Genomic DNA, 13,797 nt, shown 5'->3' with positions numbered 1-13,797 from the left:
GTGTGTGTGTGTGAGAGAGAGAGAGAGAGAGTGTGTGTGTGTGTGTGTGATCAATTGGCCAGTATCTCATTACTGTGGCTAGGAGGAGAAAGCACCACGATCAGTGTCTGGGGACCACAGGTCAAGCCGTCATGTCCAGCAGGTTAGATTTACTCTTCCAGGCCGACTGACTTATTCATCTGTGATTGGACCTTATTTCACAATCTTTATTGAATTATTTACTTGTTCCATTTACATCTGAATGAAACATAGAAACAACCAGGGTTTGCCGACACACCAAACTGTAATGAAAGACTTGATTTTTTTAACAACAACATTAAAAATGGAATTCCTAACTCCTGGAAATCACACTGAATTCCCTGAATGCTCAAACCAAGTAGGTAGAATCCATCTGTGCTGAGAGTTTGACGCCATCTTGGTGGACGACCAATGACCAACACAATAGGAACTGATTTCAACTGAAGCTGATTATTTACATTTAAGGAAAAGTTTGGACTTTTGGGAATTTCATGGTTTCCTCCAGCAGAGGGCACTTTGAGCACTACAAAGAACTGGCAACGGGTGAAACATCAAGAATGAACTTAACCCCTCATTTAAAATATCTTCAATAGAGCGGAGTTAATACAACCAAAGTTATTTGTAAAGACTGCAAAGAATTATTCCAACATTTATGTACTCTGAGTATCACTTAGTTCATAATATACACCAATATACAAGTGTAAACAAATATGATTATCAATATATGAATATATATGAAATATGATAAAATGCAAATAATTGCAGAAAAATCATGCAGAATTTTAATCATTGCCCAGCACTTGGTAAACCTGACTTGCTATATTTAAAAATAATTTTATTTAACTACAATATAATTTAAACTTCTTTTAAACATTAAAAAGTATCAATCGAAGTTTTGCTCTTAGGCTTTATCCTTTGTTGATGATTTCTCTTCATTTAAACGTCTCTACCATGTGTTTTCAACACAGTTCGTCCAAAGTGTGTGACCTGCTCAGCAGCGCCAACATCTTCAGCTTCAAACTCTAACATGCGTTCGCCGGAGGCTGCGTCTTTGGAGCCACACTGTGCAGTGGTGGAAACTGGCAGCGGCATCAGCTGCTGCTTTCATGAGACCATGTTTGGAACAGTAAATAAACAGCACGGGGAGAAGAACAAACGCAAAGCTGACGCAGTCTGGGGCCCGGGTCACGATGGGAGGGAGGAGGGCTAACATGCATGACACCGAAAGCTTTACTGAAAGTTTTTCTTCAGGCAGACTGAGTCAAGCTTCACTGCAGCAGAGAGGGGAATAACGTGGAACACACCAGGCGTTCAGGATGACAGCGCTGGAACCCTGTATCCCACAGAGGCTCATAGTCTGAGGCCAGAAGAAAAAGGCTGATCTCTTGTAATAAAATGGTTGTTGGATCAACAGCCAGACAAGTGGTTTTATGGGGCAGAAATATTTTGCCATTTTACTTGAGGAAACGACTTTCCCAGCCAGTAAATATTAAACAAGACATCAAAGCAACGACGGATCTGAAGGCATCGCTAAAAGCAGCTTCATGAATAGATTCTCTTTGGGTTTCAGAAGTCGTTTCGACACCCAACAGCCATGCTGTTGATTACGAAACATCTCCCAGGAACATGAATATCGTTTATCACATTCTTCACTTTCATTTTAAAATAAAACCCAGGAACACTGAAAAAGAGAGAGATTTGTCTGTGCACCATGGGAATTCCACCCAGCAGTCTATTCCTGTAACAGCATCAGACATGTAACTTGGCTTATACGGCTGTTGTTCACAGACATTTCTGCCATCAATACCAGTAACAGTTCCAGTATCAGTACTGGAACATATACCTGGATCAGCATTAGTGACAGTATCAGTACCATTGTTATCATTAGTACCAGTAGTCCCATTATTAACAGTATTGGCATCGTTATTGTTGTCAGCATCCATTTTAGTATCAGCATCTTTGCAAGTACCTCTAACAGTTCTACTTGTAAGGCAAGCAATCTAAGCACACTTCCACTGTGTGGCAGTGTGGTGACGCTAGAGCACCTGTGGAGAACAGGTTTTCGAGCCCAGACCTGATTAACAGCAACTGTTGTGATTTTTTTTTTTTTTTTTTCTGTGATAAATGTGTTGTTGACGACCAGGTCTTTGGACATGTTGTCTATGGACATTTACAGTGTGGCCTCACACACGACATGACACACTCACACAGTACATGGCAGCTTCTGCATGAGCTGATGACGAGGCGAAGACGAGGCGGGATCAGTGGCCGAAGGAAAAGTGTCGAGAAGTGAAGCAGAGTTTTGACCTCAAATGAAGAGAAAGAGTAGAAAATGAAGCGCAGGAGAAGGAGAAAAAACGACAGTGACAGCAGAAACAGAGGGAGGAGAGAAAAGGCAGTGAGCCAACAGCTAATCCTTTACGAGCTGGAGGCTTCAGGAACAGAGAAGTGAAGTCAGTGAAAACACACTCTCAGTTGTTTTATCCAGTGTTGTAAAACAGCTCCATCTATTTTCTGATAACCTCTAGCTACTGTCGACCAACTTAAAGCTAGCATCCTGGCTAGGTTTTAGAAGAAAAAAAAATCGGTTTATATTTAGGTTCTCAGTTGTATTGTAGCTAACATTTAGCTTTACTAAAATGTTTGATGATCGCAGCACAGTTTTATATCTTTCTGAAGCTGGATTCCCAGCCATTAGAGCCAAATTTGGCAACGATTTAACAGCAGGATAGCTAACATTAAGCTATCTTTTGGCTATGTTTAGGGGATTTAATATTGGAGGATTTACGAGGCAGTTTTATAACTGTGTAATTTTTTAGTTTTTATTTAAGATATATTCCTGCCCTCTGTCTACAAGGCTAATCTTAAGCTATTTTATTGCTCACTTTAAAAAAACTTAGTTGCTATTTTGAACCTTTTTTGGTTTTATATTATTATCCATATTATTTTCTCAGTGATATTTAACTTGTCATTTTGTGTTTTTGACTATTCTATAAATCCATCTTGGACATTTTTTACTTTTTTGACCTAATAACAATAAGTTGTTTCACAACTTTTTCAGCATTTTCAAGACTAACTCTATACAGCTAGCTACAGTTTTTAAGTCTTTTGGCTCATGCCATATTTATATAGTGTAGCTTTCAATAGTTTGTGGTCCAAAATTGGTTATTTATATTTTTGAGTCTTTTTTTTTTACAAACAATCTTCCTGTCAAGGCAAATTACGGGTTCATGGCAACTGTTTTTTCCTTTTATGAATTAACTTGGAATTTGACTATGAATAAGGAAAAGCTGAAAAGAATTTCATTGAACTCAACTCTCTCCAAAACCGAGTGTCTTGCATTTAAAATGGCATCTATATTTAGAAGGACCAGCCATTAGTGGAAAATCATTAAAAGGTAATCAGGAACAAAGACGTCGGTAACAAAGCAGCACAATAACGAACGCAGTGTCTGGATGAAAAATTAGCTCCTTCTTATTTTACTGCACAGCCAAAAAAAAAGCAGCAACCAGCGCTCTTATCTGTTGCATACGAAGCAGCAGCAGCACAGCGGGGCCACGTTCACTTCACTGAATGACTGTGTATAATTACCAAAAGGTTAACAAACCTCTTCACAGACCATTACTGTGATGTTGATACCACACATGCTTAGAGAGACTCCAAACATCAGACTAATTAATGGGAGGGTTTGTGCCGAGACGCTGCAGCAGGAGCATCCCAATCAACCAGGCTGACATCTCATTTCGGGGAAAGTGCCAAGAAAAGCACCGGAGGAATATGTCGGCGCTGTCATTACACAATGATAACCAATACATCACCGCAGGGATCTGCTGCCAGCAGACATCAGTGGGCTTGTCTGGAAATGGAAATGTTATTTCACCACCGCGTCGGCTACAAATGAAAGGTTTGAAATGTTTACAGAGAAGGTCGTCGTCACATTTGTAACAGTTGTTGACAGTCGGCATTAAGATCTCAGGCTTTTCTGAGACACCTGTCACACTGGTGCACACATACCTGCCCAGGAGGTGGCAGTAATGTACCTGCAGTCTATTTGCAGGCCATAAAGAAGACAAAAAGGATGAGCAACATTAGGTCAAAACCATTTTGGTGAACAGTGTTGAGACATAGTGGCCTGATTTGTTGGGCAACTTTTTTTTTTTAAATCATAGACAAATCTTAGCTCACAATACACCTCACAGACAAAAACAGTCTTGACATGTTGAATGTAATAGGTTTAACACTACTATATGTTTGTATAAATCTCTGAATGTTGAAATGAAAATTTTTTTAGAATTTTTTAGAAGAACTTGATTTAAAGAAGTTTTTTTTTTCCCCCAAACCAAGTGAAATTGACACTAACATGACCCGACAATGAAAGCAGTGTTTCTGTAGAGTCTCATCTTCCTCCTGTTTGTTTGTCTCATGCTCTGCTGTGAATATGTCCTCTGTGGAAAAACCAAAGAAAAACCAAAGCCTCCAGGCTGAAGTTTGAGCCTCGTAACCCAGAGATCAAACACTACAATGTTCTGAGATTCTGAAACGTCCGCAGAGGCAGAAAACAAAGTTTAATAATAACGGCCAAGTCAAGCAGACCGTGTTCATCGTCAGACACGATACTGAAAAGCATTTTTGTTATATTTTGACAAAAACTGAGTAATCTCACCGTCTCACCAAAAGAGTCGATAAATGTCCAAAAAGCAATTTATTAATATACAATAATTATAATATAAAATAATAGCATAAAATGTGTTATTATTATATAAGATCATATAATATTATACAATTAAATTAATATTAAATATATTTTTAAAAAATTGTGTATATTAAAAAAATACACAATATATTAATTTTTTTTTAATTCCCACCGTCTCTTTTTATCTGTTATTTTTTAAACTTGATCTGAATCTATTAATCGACTTGAATCTTTTAGAATTGTCTGATTGAAACTATGTCTGAATCCAAAGTTTGTTTTGTTAATTCAACTGCAGTGTTTCAAAGCTGTCCCTGATTTTTCCAAAGACCAAACCAGACAAAAAGAAAATGAATTCCTGAGAGAGTGACAATCATAATTATAACACTTCTAAACCCGATCTTAGAAGCTACAGAGAGGCACTGAGGACAAACACCTCCTCCTTTCTCTTTCTCTTTCTCTTTTCTCCTTCTGTCGGCTAAACAAACCACCAGAGTACTCTGGCATGAGAGTGAAGAGGACATGTGACTGGAATTACAAAGTGCTAATCTCTCTTTACAGTGAGAATTAAAGCACGAGACTTTGCCTCTTTTTCCCACACAGGACTTCACAGAAGAGATTAATTTCCACCTTGTTCTACAGGCTTCAGCATCAACATTCAAACCAGAAGAAATTCCACCATTCACACCAGGAAAACCTCCAACATGTAGAACATAAAATTTAAAAAAAACAATCTCTCCAAAACATCCTCAAAAGTGACATTTGTTGAACTCACCTGTGGCAGGGCGGAGCTGAGCTGCCGCTGCAGGGAGTCGCGGTCGTAGATGACGTCCTGAAGATGCTGCTGAGCCAATCCCAGGCTCTCCTGAGTCTCCCTCAGCGTGTCCAGCAGCCGGTCCCTCTCGTCCAGCATGTTGACCATCAGCTGCTCAAAGTGGGAGTCCGGGTCCGAGGCGCTGCTCTGAGAGCCGCGCTGGCTCAGCGCCGTGTCCTCGCTGATGGTGGGCATCACCTCGCACATCATCTTGGCTCTGGTGGAGAAGAGGAGAAGAAAAAGACGTTTAGTGTTTGGTTGAGTCGAACTGTTAGTACTCAGTGTGTGTACCATAAAACCACTCTGTACACGTATAGATTTCATGACAGTTACTACATGTGTGAGTCGCCGTCATTTTTTTCTTCTGCTGTGGTTCTGCAGCAGTTCAGTCTCCTGTCATCATCACTGAGTCCAGCAGCAGCGCTGTCTTAGGAGGTCAAGCTTTCTGCCCTACATTTCTTGCCTGCTCTGCCTAATGAAGCCAGCCTGGATCCAATTTCATAATACACCATAGCTGTACCACAGTCAGAACATGGAGCCACATTCCCTCAGATTCCCAGAGGAATCTTCCGGCTTTGTACAGCGTTTAAATTGTGTTTACGTTTGGTGACATTAATATTTATGTTGTTGTTGTTTACTGGACTTTACACTGTAAAATGAATACTGCTGTTAAAAAGAAGAGAGCAGAGTTCAATGTTCAATACAAATAAACCCAGACACTATATAAATACTATATATAATATGATACACAAACTTCAAAACCATTACTGAATTCATCAGAGAAAATTCAGTTATAGTGGAACCTCAAGATACGAGGGTCCCGTCATACGAGTATTCCGAGATACGAGTAAAGATTTGAGATATAAACACGCTTACAGACTCCGACACTAGTTGGCCGAGCACTCAGAGGAGCAATATCGCAGACCCCTTCTGAATACACGCTTCAGTTATTTCATTAGGTATTCAATTGCATTAACGTTGCAAAACTTGGTTCTGTGCATGGATTTGTCAGCCTCAAAGGTTTGGTTTCAACTATCACATTTCATTCAAATCAACTTTTCTGAACGTTTTTTCCGCACTGCAGTTTTTTTTTCTGCAACAGCAAAACAAAGACAACGGGAAACTTGTTGCCTGATAAGAGATGTTTTATCTATTTTTATTTTTTTTTTGGAGGAAAACAAAGTACGCGGAGGATGTATGAGGCTTTTCTCCGCTTCACAACACAAACAATCCCTTTCTGTTGTCTCTTTCCTGCACCTTACGCTTTGATCGCCGCACACTGACCCCTCGCTGACTTGAATCATTTCTGCCGTCTATGAAAAATCAATAAATGCCGACGGTGTGTGCGAGTGACGGATCTGTTATGGGACCAACGCGGCTGACTTTACAGAGAAACCACATCACTCGATAAATCATTTATCTGCTTAATTGTGCGATTCCAAAGACATCACATCTGTCTCTTTGGCTCAACTTTGAGGGCTGGGAAAAGGACAAAAGAATAAATCCTGCCACATAACCAGCCTGTTTACAGCCAGCCATCCGTACGCACTGAAGGTTCAATACGACACGATATCACTCTCTTGGCCATTTTAGGGTTAATTAAAAGGATCTACAGACTTCCACAAAGTCAAGATCATTGACACCAGGGGTCCCCAAACCCCTGGTCCGTGGACCAGTGCTAGTCAAAGTCTTTTAAAAATCAAATCCCAGGAGCAGACTAGTCAGACCGTAGTAAGAATAAGAACATGCCGCTGAAATTACTCAGGGATTTAAAGTTTTTCTTTTGCCCTTTGTATCAAATGCTAATCACACCTTTCTTCAATCAGTGAAACTAGAGACTACAGACGAGTAGAACCTTCTGAAAATCTCAATATTTTTCCTAATTGACAAAACTGAGCAAACAAGTGACTTCTGTCAACATGAGCGATGGCTTTTTGGTGCCTTTAACGGATTCTTTAAGCAGGCAGAAAACAGTCCACAGGAGACAGGGAGCAGGGGTTGCCGCTCGTCTAACTACTATCTAACTACTCCATTTTGCTGAAGAAGAAGAAGAAGAATTAAAAAAAGAGGAAATCAGTGAACGGCAGCTAATTCCCCTGAATGTCCTCAGTTAATCGTATTAATGGGAACAATTGTGTGAGTAGATAAGGAGCACCGTGCACAAAAAACAGCAATATGTTCCTGAGCTGTATACGACCACTCTGGGCAAATTTAGCGTTAGTCACGACTCGGATGAAAAACCTAAAGACCCAAACACCAGAGAACAGGCAGAAAATAACAGGCTGTGGCTTTGGAGATAAGCTGCGTGGTATATATTAGTGTCGGTGTTAACTGCGGAGAGAGGAGAATATATCCAGCATTAGTTAATTGTGTTTCTACAGCTTTATTTTTCGACATCATTTAACAAGAAAATTGCTTCTTGAGTTGAGAGTCAGACAGGAAAAATTTGATTTGACATTGTTCCATGTCACAATTAGGGGGAAAAATCTGTGTACAGAAGTGTTGATCAGTGCTCAGCTGGGGCTTCGAGGTGACAGAGATACCCTCAAAATGTGAATAATAAAATAAAATAAGACAAAAAAAAAGTCAAGGGGTTTTAATGAATTAGGAGTGGGTTTGTTTCGACCATTGTCCTGCAGCAACTTGGAAAAAACTCCAAGGGACAAATTTAAAATTCCAGGTTAAAAAAGCAGCCTGAAGAGAAAAAGGGCTAAAGTAAAAAAGAACGCTAATAAAAAGCTAGCCAGGACAATAATCCATCATTTACTTTTTATGTTAATTATGATATTTTGCTTATTATCTGACTTTACTTTACTGAGCATGAGTCAAGGTTTTCAAGGATAGTTTCTTCCCCACATTGACTAAAAAGTAGTGGCAATTTAAATAGTATTTAAATATTTGATTTAAAAAAATCCAATTAATTTTATTTCTATCAACAAATAATCTAATATCAACAAATAGAGAGAGAAAATTATTATCTAGAAAATTATTTTCCTCATAATTGTAAGTCATTTGTAAATTTAAATACAATGACAAAAATAAACTGTTATTTTATTCAAAATAGATGTTAAAACCAAAGAAATTAGTTAATTGTAATTTTCTATCATTTTGCTGTGAATTATTTGTGATTGTTTGCTGTATATCCTGGTAAAAGTCCACCTCAGGTCACGGGAAAACATTCCCAGAGGGAAAACAGAGGAAGTGTCCTCAGTGACCTTGTAAGAGCCTTTACAGTCCACTGCAGATACCGCAGATACCTGCAGACAAGAACGTGCAGAAGATGGAGGTCACGGCCCTGCAGGTCGCCCTGGCAGCGTCATCGTTGACTTAACAGTTTTCTCTGTCCACTCATTAGCGGCTCCGTTAGCGGCGGCACTATTATTCGTTCCAGTGGCAGTGATTAATCTGTTGGTTTTCTTGGCAGCCGTCTCTCTGCAGCCTGTCAGGAGTCTCCATGTGAATGGGATTTCACCGCACTCTGAGCGCGTGCCGTGCAATCTGGCTCGTTCTGTCCATTCACAAAAACGCTGTGTCACCCTCTTTTACTCCCCCCTCCCCCACGTCCCCCTCATCCCCTAACGCTCCCTGATACGGATGCCAAAGTGGGAAAGAGGGGCGGGCCACGGAGCTCATCAATACAGCCCCGCAGATGCACTTTGTGCCGTGCGGCGCGCCAAGAAATCAAACACAGACATTATTTAAAGGTGGAGTTTCTCAGTAGTCAGGTCCCTGGGTGGCCACAAAGCAGCGTGGGTAATCAGCCTGCCGCTTGTGCTACTAATGCAAGTCAAGTATTAAAAAACACTACATGTAATCTGTAATCTCCGATTCTTTTTTTTTTTTTTTTACATCAAAATCCAGGTTTTTATACGTCCTCTCCTCCGTTTCCAGGACCTTCACTGACCCTTGAATCTGTTTGTCTCGGCTGCTTTGTATCCTTGAATATTACATGAAGCCAACTTGCACTCTGCTAATGGAGCCACGTAGGACCAGACGGTCGTCCACCACCGTGTGTCCGTCCCCCTGGTGGACCTGATGAGCTGTAAAAACTGCAGGAAATAAAGGACGGCACGGGTGTAGAGTTACACCAGGACTGACTGACGAGGTCCGAGTGTGTGGTGTGGTGTGGTGTGGTGTGGTGTGTGTCCATACACATGTGGGAGAAATACTACTGTTGTAGTGGACGTGTTGTCCCCGTGGGGACATGATGGAGGTTGCAGGGAGTTTTTTGTGAGGTACAAAAACTGGTTTGGAGTTAGGATTAGAATTAGGGTCAGATTGGATTTAGGATAAGGATGAGGATTACACACATACATTTGTAAAGGAGAATTTGAGGGTAAGAATCTTGTTAATGTATCGTCTGTGTGGAGTGCTCACAAAACACAAATACAAGTGTGTGTGTGTGTGTGTGTGTGTGTTGTATATGTTAGGAAACATTTGGAAAAAATACCACACCAGGAGGAGAACGGTATAGGTGTGTGTGTGTGTGTGTGTGTGTGTGTGTGATTATTTTGTATGTTCCTGGTAGGCTATACTTGTGGGGACATGAACTGTTGTGGGGACACTCTCTGAGCGAGAGGACATTTTATTGTTCAATATTAAGTTTGGAGTGATGATTAGAATTAGAGCCAGGTTAGAGATCATATTTAAAGTGTATTTAAAGGGTCGGGGGATTAGGTTGAAATGAAATGCCCGTGAAAACCAGTGACCAAAAACGTGTTTGTGTGTTACATGTCTGTGAGTGTGCATCCGCTGCTGCCGAGTGAAGATGAAGGAGGATGTGAAGAAGGAAAGGGAGTGGAAGTCCTTCTGATGTGAGTGTGTGCTCGTCGGCTGTGTGTGTGTGTATGTGTGTGCTCAGCTGCAAATAAGTCCGGCTGCATGCACATGAAAGGATGAAAGAGCCGCTGGATAACCTTTAGCACGGCCACACTCTCCTGCAGCAAGGTCATGCCACGCATCAGTCCATGGAGGACGAATATGAGCGTGGACGGAGGAGAACAAAGACAAAAGTCCAGCATTGAGCAGAGGTGGAAGCACGCTGCGTACAACATTTCTGTTTCCCTGTAATGTCAGCTCTCAGACCTGGCAACCCGGTGCTTGACTGCAGAATGTATGCATTTTCAGACCAACCACTGGGAGGCTGTGCCAAGAACTACACACCCCGTGGAGCTCGTTTGTGTTTTGTGATGGTCAAGTGAAATCAGACACCAGATGTTGCACAAACGCCCGTGTGATCGTTGGGCCACACATCGCTGCAGTGGCTCCTCAGTTCACTCGATCTTTACCAACACTGCAGACACTGGAGAGCTCTTATTGAAGGAATGTTTTTGAAATTCAAGATATTCCATTGACTCATCTTGTCTCTGAAAACCGGATTTCGCTCGTCGCCAAGTGTAGACTGGTGACTTTTATTTTTACACTCCTCAGTATGGATTTATTTTACAAACGTAGCATGGAGTGTAAAATTAAAATGCACTAATTCTTTAATGTTTTTGTAATTATTTAAACTGAACGTGTTAAAGTCCCAGCCTTAGTTTTTAATTGTCGAGATCTTTTTTTGATGTCGGGTAGTGACTAAAAAGATTCTATTGTTAGACATATCACAAGTTTCTTTAACATCCCTTCCCCTCCGTCAACATATGTTTATATATGTACAGAAGGTAACCAGACTCAACCGCTGGCCGAGTACCACTCTCAACTCTCAAGTCAAGGAGGTAAAGAAGGCTTGTGTGGGTCACATGGGCAGCTGGTATGACCTAAAACAACGTTTCCCAAACTTCTTTTCTGGGGAAAAAGTCACAAACCTTTGCGACCTCAGTCAATAGACAATATCCGTAAACTCCCAAAAGTCACAGCTGGCTGTGATGGAACGCATCCATGTCATGATAAAAAAAAAAATCACTCCACAGAGGGGTCATTAAGACACATCTGTCAGCTGATTACAATGTTCACTCAGTTCACTTCCATGAAAAGTCAACCCTCATACGGTTAACAACACAGTCAGAGTCTAAGGGGAACACAGTCAGGTGAGACCAACCATTCATGTGACTCACACAAAGCCCCCATCACATCTTGACCCTGTGGAACACGACTCCTACCAGTGAGTCTGGGTGTGGTCTACTCCTTTGTTGTACTAGAACGTCCCTCTATGTTTGTCTGTATCTATCTGTCTAACCGTCCATCCATTATATATGCACACATCCATCCATCATCTACAAATCTACCCATCCTATATATATATATATATATATTCATCCAACCATAGATCCATCCTCTATGTATCCAACCGTGCAATAAATATAGCCATTTATTTATCTATGTTCCATCCATCCATCCATCCAGCACCATTATATCCATCCATATCATGGATCATATCATCAACAACATTTGGTTCTTACGTCAACGTCGGCGTTCCAAGTGTTCCAATAACAAGTGTTCTTATTTTGTGACACGACTCCGTGACCTCACACATTAAGACTGATGTGTTTCCTCTCCTACTGGTGGACTGCTGACCTTTTACGTTCTGGTTAAACACCATACTGCGCTACAGTCCCTTACAATTATCAACAGAGCACTGTATGAACGCACCATAAAACAGCATGGATATTTTCTCCATTTCTGGGAGTTAAAAATACCAGATGGAGCGAGCAGCCAGAGCAGAATTCATTTATTTTGATCAAAATCTCACCTTTGATCAACTGACTCCTGCTCTACAGTAGAGCTGAACGCCTCAGCTACAGGTAAGCAGTCATCTCTCTGCAGGACACCTCAGGGCTTTGTCTGACAAATTAGACAGTGGAGCCTCAGGGCTTTGTCTGACAAATTAGACGGTGGAGTCTGAGTGTGAGTGTGAGTGTGCGTGTGTGTGTGTGTGTGTGTGACAGCCCGAAATGGGGAAAAAAAAAAATCCTTTAACTTTCAGCGGTGTAAGTGACAGCTTCAGGTGAAATACATGTCATGTAATGTGCTGAAATATATGAGTGTTAACGTCAAGGAGAGACCAGAGTGAAGGTTAATGAGCGCAGCCTGAAGCTGATACCAGCCTCGTTCATTCATTCGCTCATTCATTCATTCATTCATATATTCATTCATACATTGAGCCGAGGCATGTTGTCTTTCTGCTGGTTTTTAGTGCTGAAATTCCAACGAATTTGATTTGATAATTGACTATAAATGTTGTTTATTTCCTGACCAAAGACTTTGAGGATTTGAAGGTGATCCTCATTTAACCTCAGCATTTTTCAACCGATGACTAACCCACAGGTACAGGTTTGTGCTCTAAGACTCCTCTCCAGCTCTCATTCATTCATCGCTTCATCCATCCATGACACATGTGACATAAATGTAACCCGACCCCTGCCTGCATGTGCATCAAAGCCGGTAACATTGTCATTCATGGGAGGAGCTGCTCCTTCTCCTGTCACAGCTCCTCCGCTCCCTTCTATCTCCATCAACCTCACTGCAGTGCTACTGTACCTGCTCCCTCATCCTCCGACAATGTTAATTGGGGGAGAATCCTTGGCTATTGTCTCAAGTGCATTACATCATTCCAGCCTCTCAGTCTGTCACCCCCCCCCCCCCCCCCCCCAACTCTCTCTCTCTCTCATCTGTGACAGCCTCCCCCATCCATCTCCTTCTCTTTCTGCTGAAAGAGCCTCGCAATGTCACTGAAATTCACACACAATTTGATAATAAAGCACCTAGGCGTGCGTGGAATTATAAACCGCTGCATCCACAGCAGGGGCCCCCCACCTGCAACCTCCTCCTCCTCCTCCTCTTCCAGCATCCTCAGCACCAGAGTTGAGGATGTGGAGAGAGGGCACCAAAAAAAAAAAAAAAAAAAACGAGGGTACATATAAATAATAATTAATAAAAAAAATCTCGGTCCTGCAGGAGTAAAGCGATGTAGGTCACAACAGCAACAGCCTTCTGTGCGTTTACTCACTCACAATGTATTCCTTCTTCAGCTGTGTGCACCGGATTCCGGCAGCAGCAGCAGCAGCAGCAGCGGATCAATGACAATCCGCAGTCTCAGCCAAGAAGAGTAGCACCGGCAGCAGCAGCAGCAGCTGATGCTGGAGGAAAACCAACCAAATCCACACAGTCCGGCTCCTACGAGCTGCCTCCTTCCGCACCTCCTTCAGAGCGGCGACAAAGCGGCAGCAGATGTGCCCGGGATCCGAGGCTGAAGGTGCGGCTGCTCCTCCTCAACGCCGCCGCCGCTTCTGGCATCATCCAGAAAAAGTATCCAAAACAAAAGACTCACAACGAC

The 13,797-nt window shown here is 41.7% G+C and overlaps 1 long non-coding RNA gene across 2 annotated transcripts in view; it reads right to left on the bottom strand.

Annotated features, from left to right (window-relative positions):
- Positions 1 to 5,459: 5,459 nt before the first annotated feature.
- LOC107988833 (uncharacterized) overlaps positions 5,460 to 13,797 on the bottom strand; it is a 17,868-nt gene continuing 9,530 nt past the window's right edge. Inside the window, exons 2-3 of one of the 2 annotated variants that reach the window (XR_003050457.1) lie at positions 13,471 to 13,786; positions 5,460 to 5,739 (exon numbers count right to left, since the gene is read on the bottom strand). This is a non-coding gene — a long non-coding RNA (uncharacterized LOC107988833). The remainder of the gene's footprint in view (positions 5,740 to 13,470; positions 13,787 to 13,797) is intronic. The other variant, XR_003050458.1, reaches the window with a different exon arrangement.

Source organism: Cynoglossus semilaevis, chromosome 8 (assembly GCF_000523025.1).
Source record: "Cynoglossus semilaevis isolate Cse_v1.0 chromosome 8, Cse_v1.0, whole genome shotgun sequence".
Classification (NCBI taxonomy): Eukaryota; Metazoa; Chordata; class Actinopteri; order Pleuronectiformes; family Cynoglossidae; genus Cynoglossus; species Cynoglossus semilaevis.
Note: the sequence above shows the minus strand (reverse complement) of the source record. Positions and strands in the feature narration are given on the sequence as shown.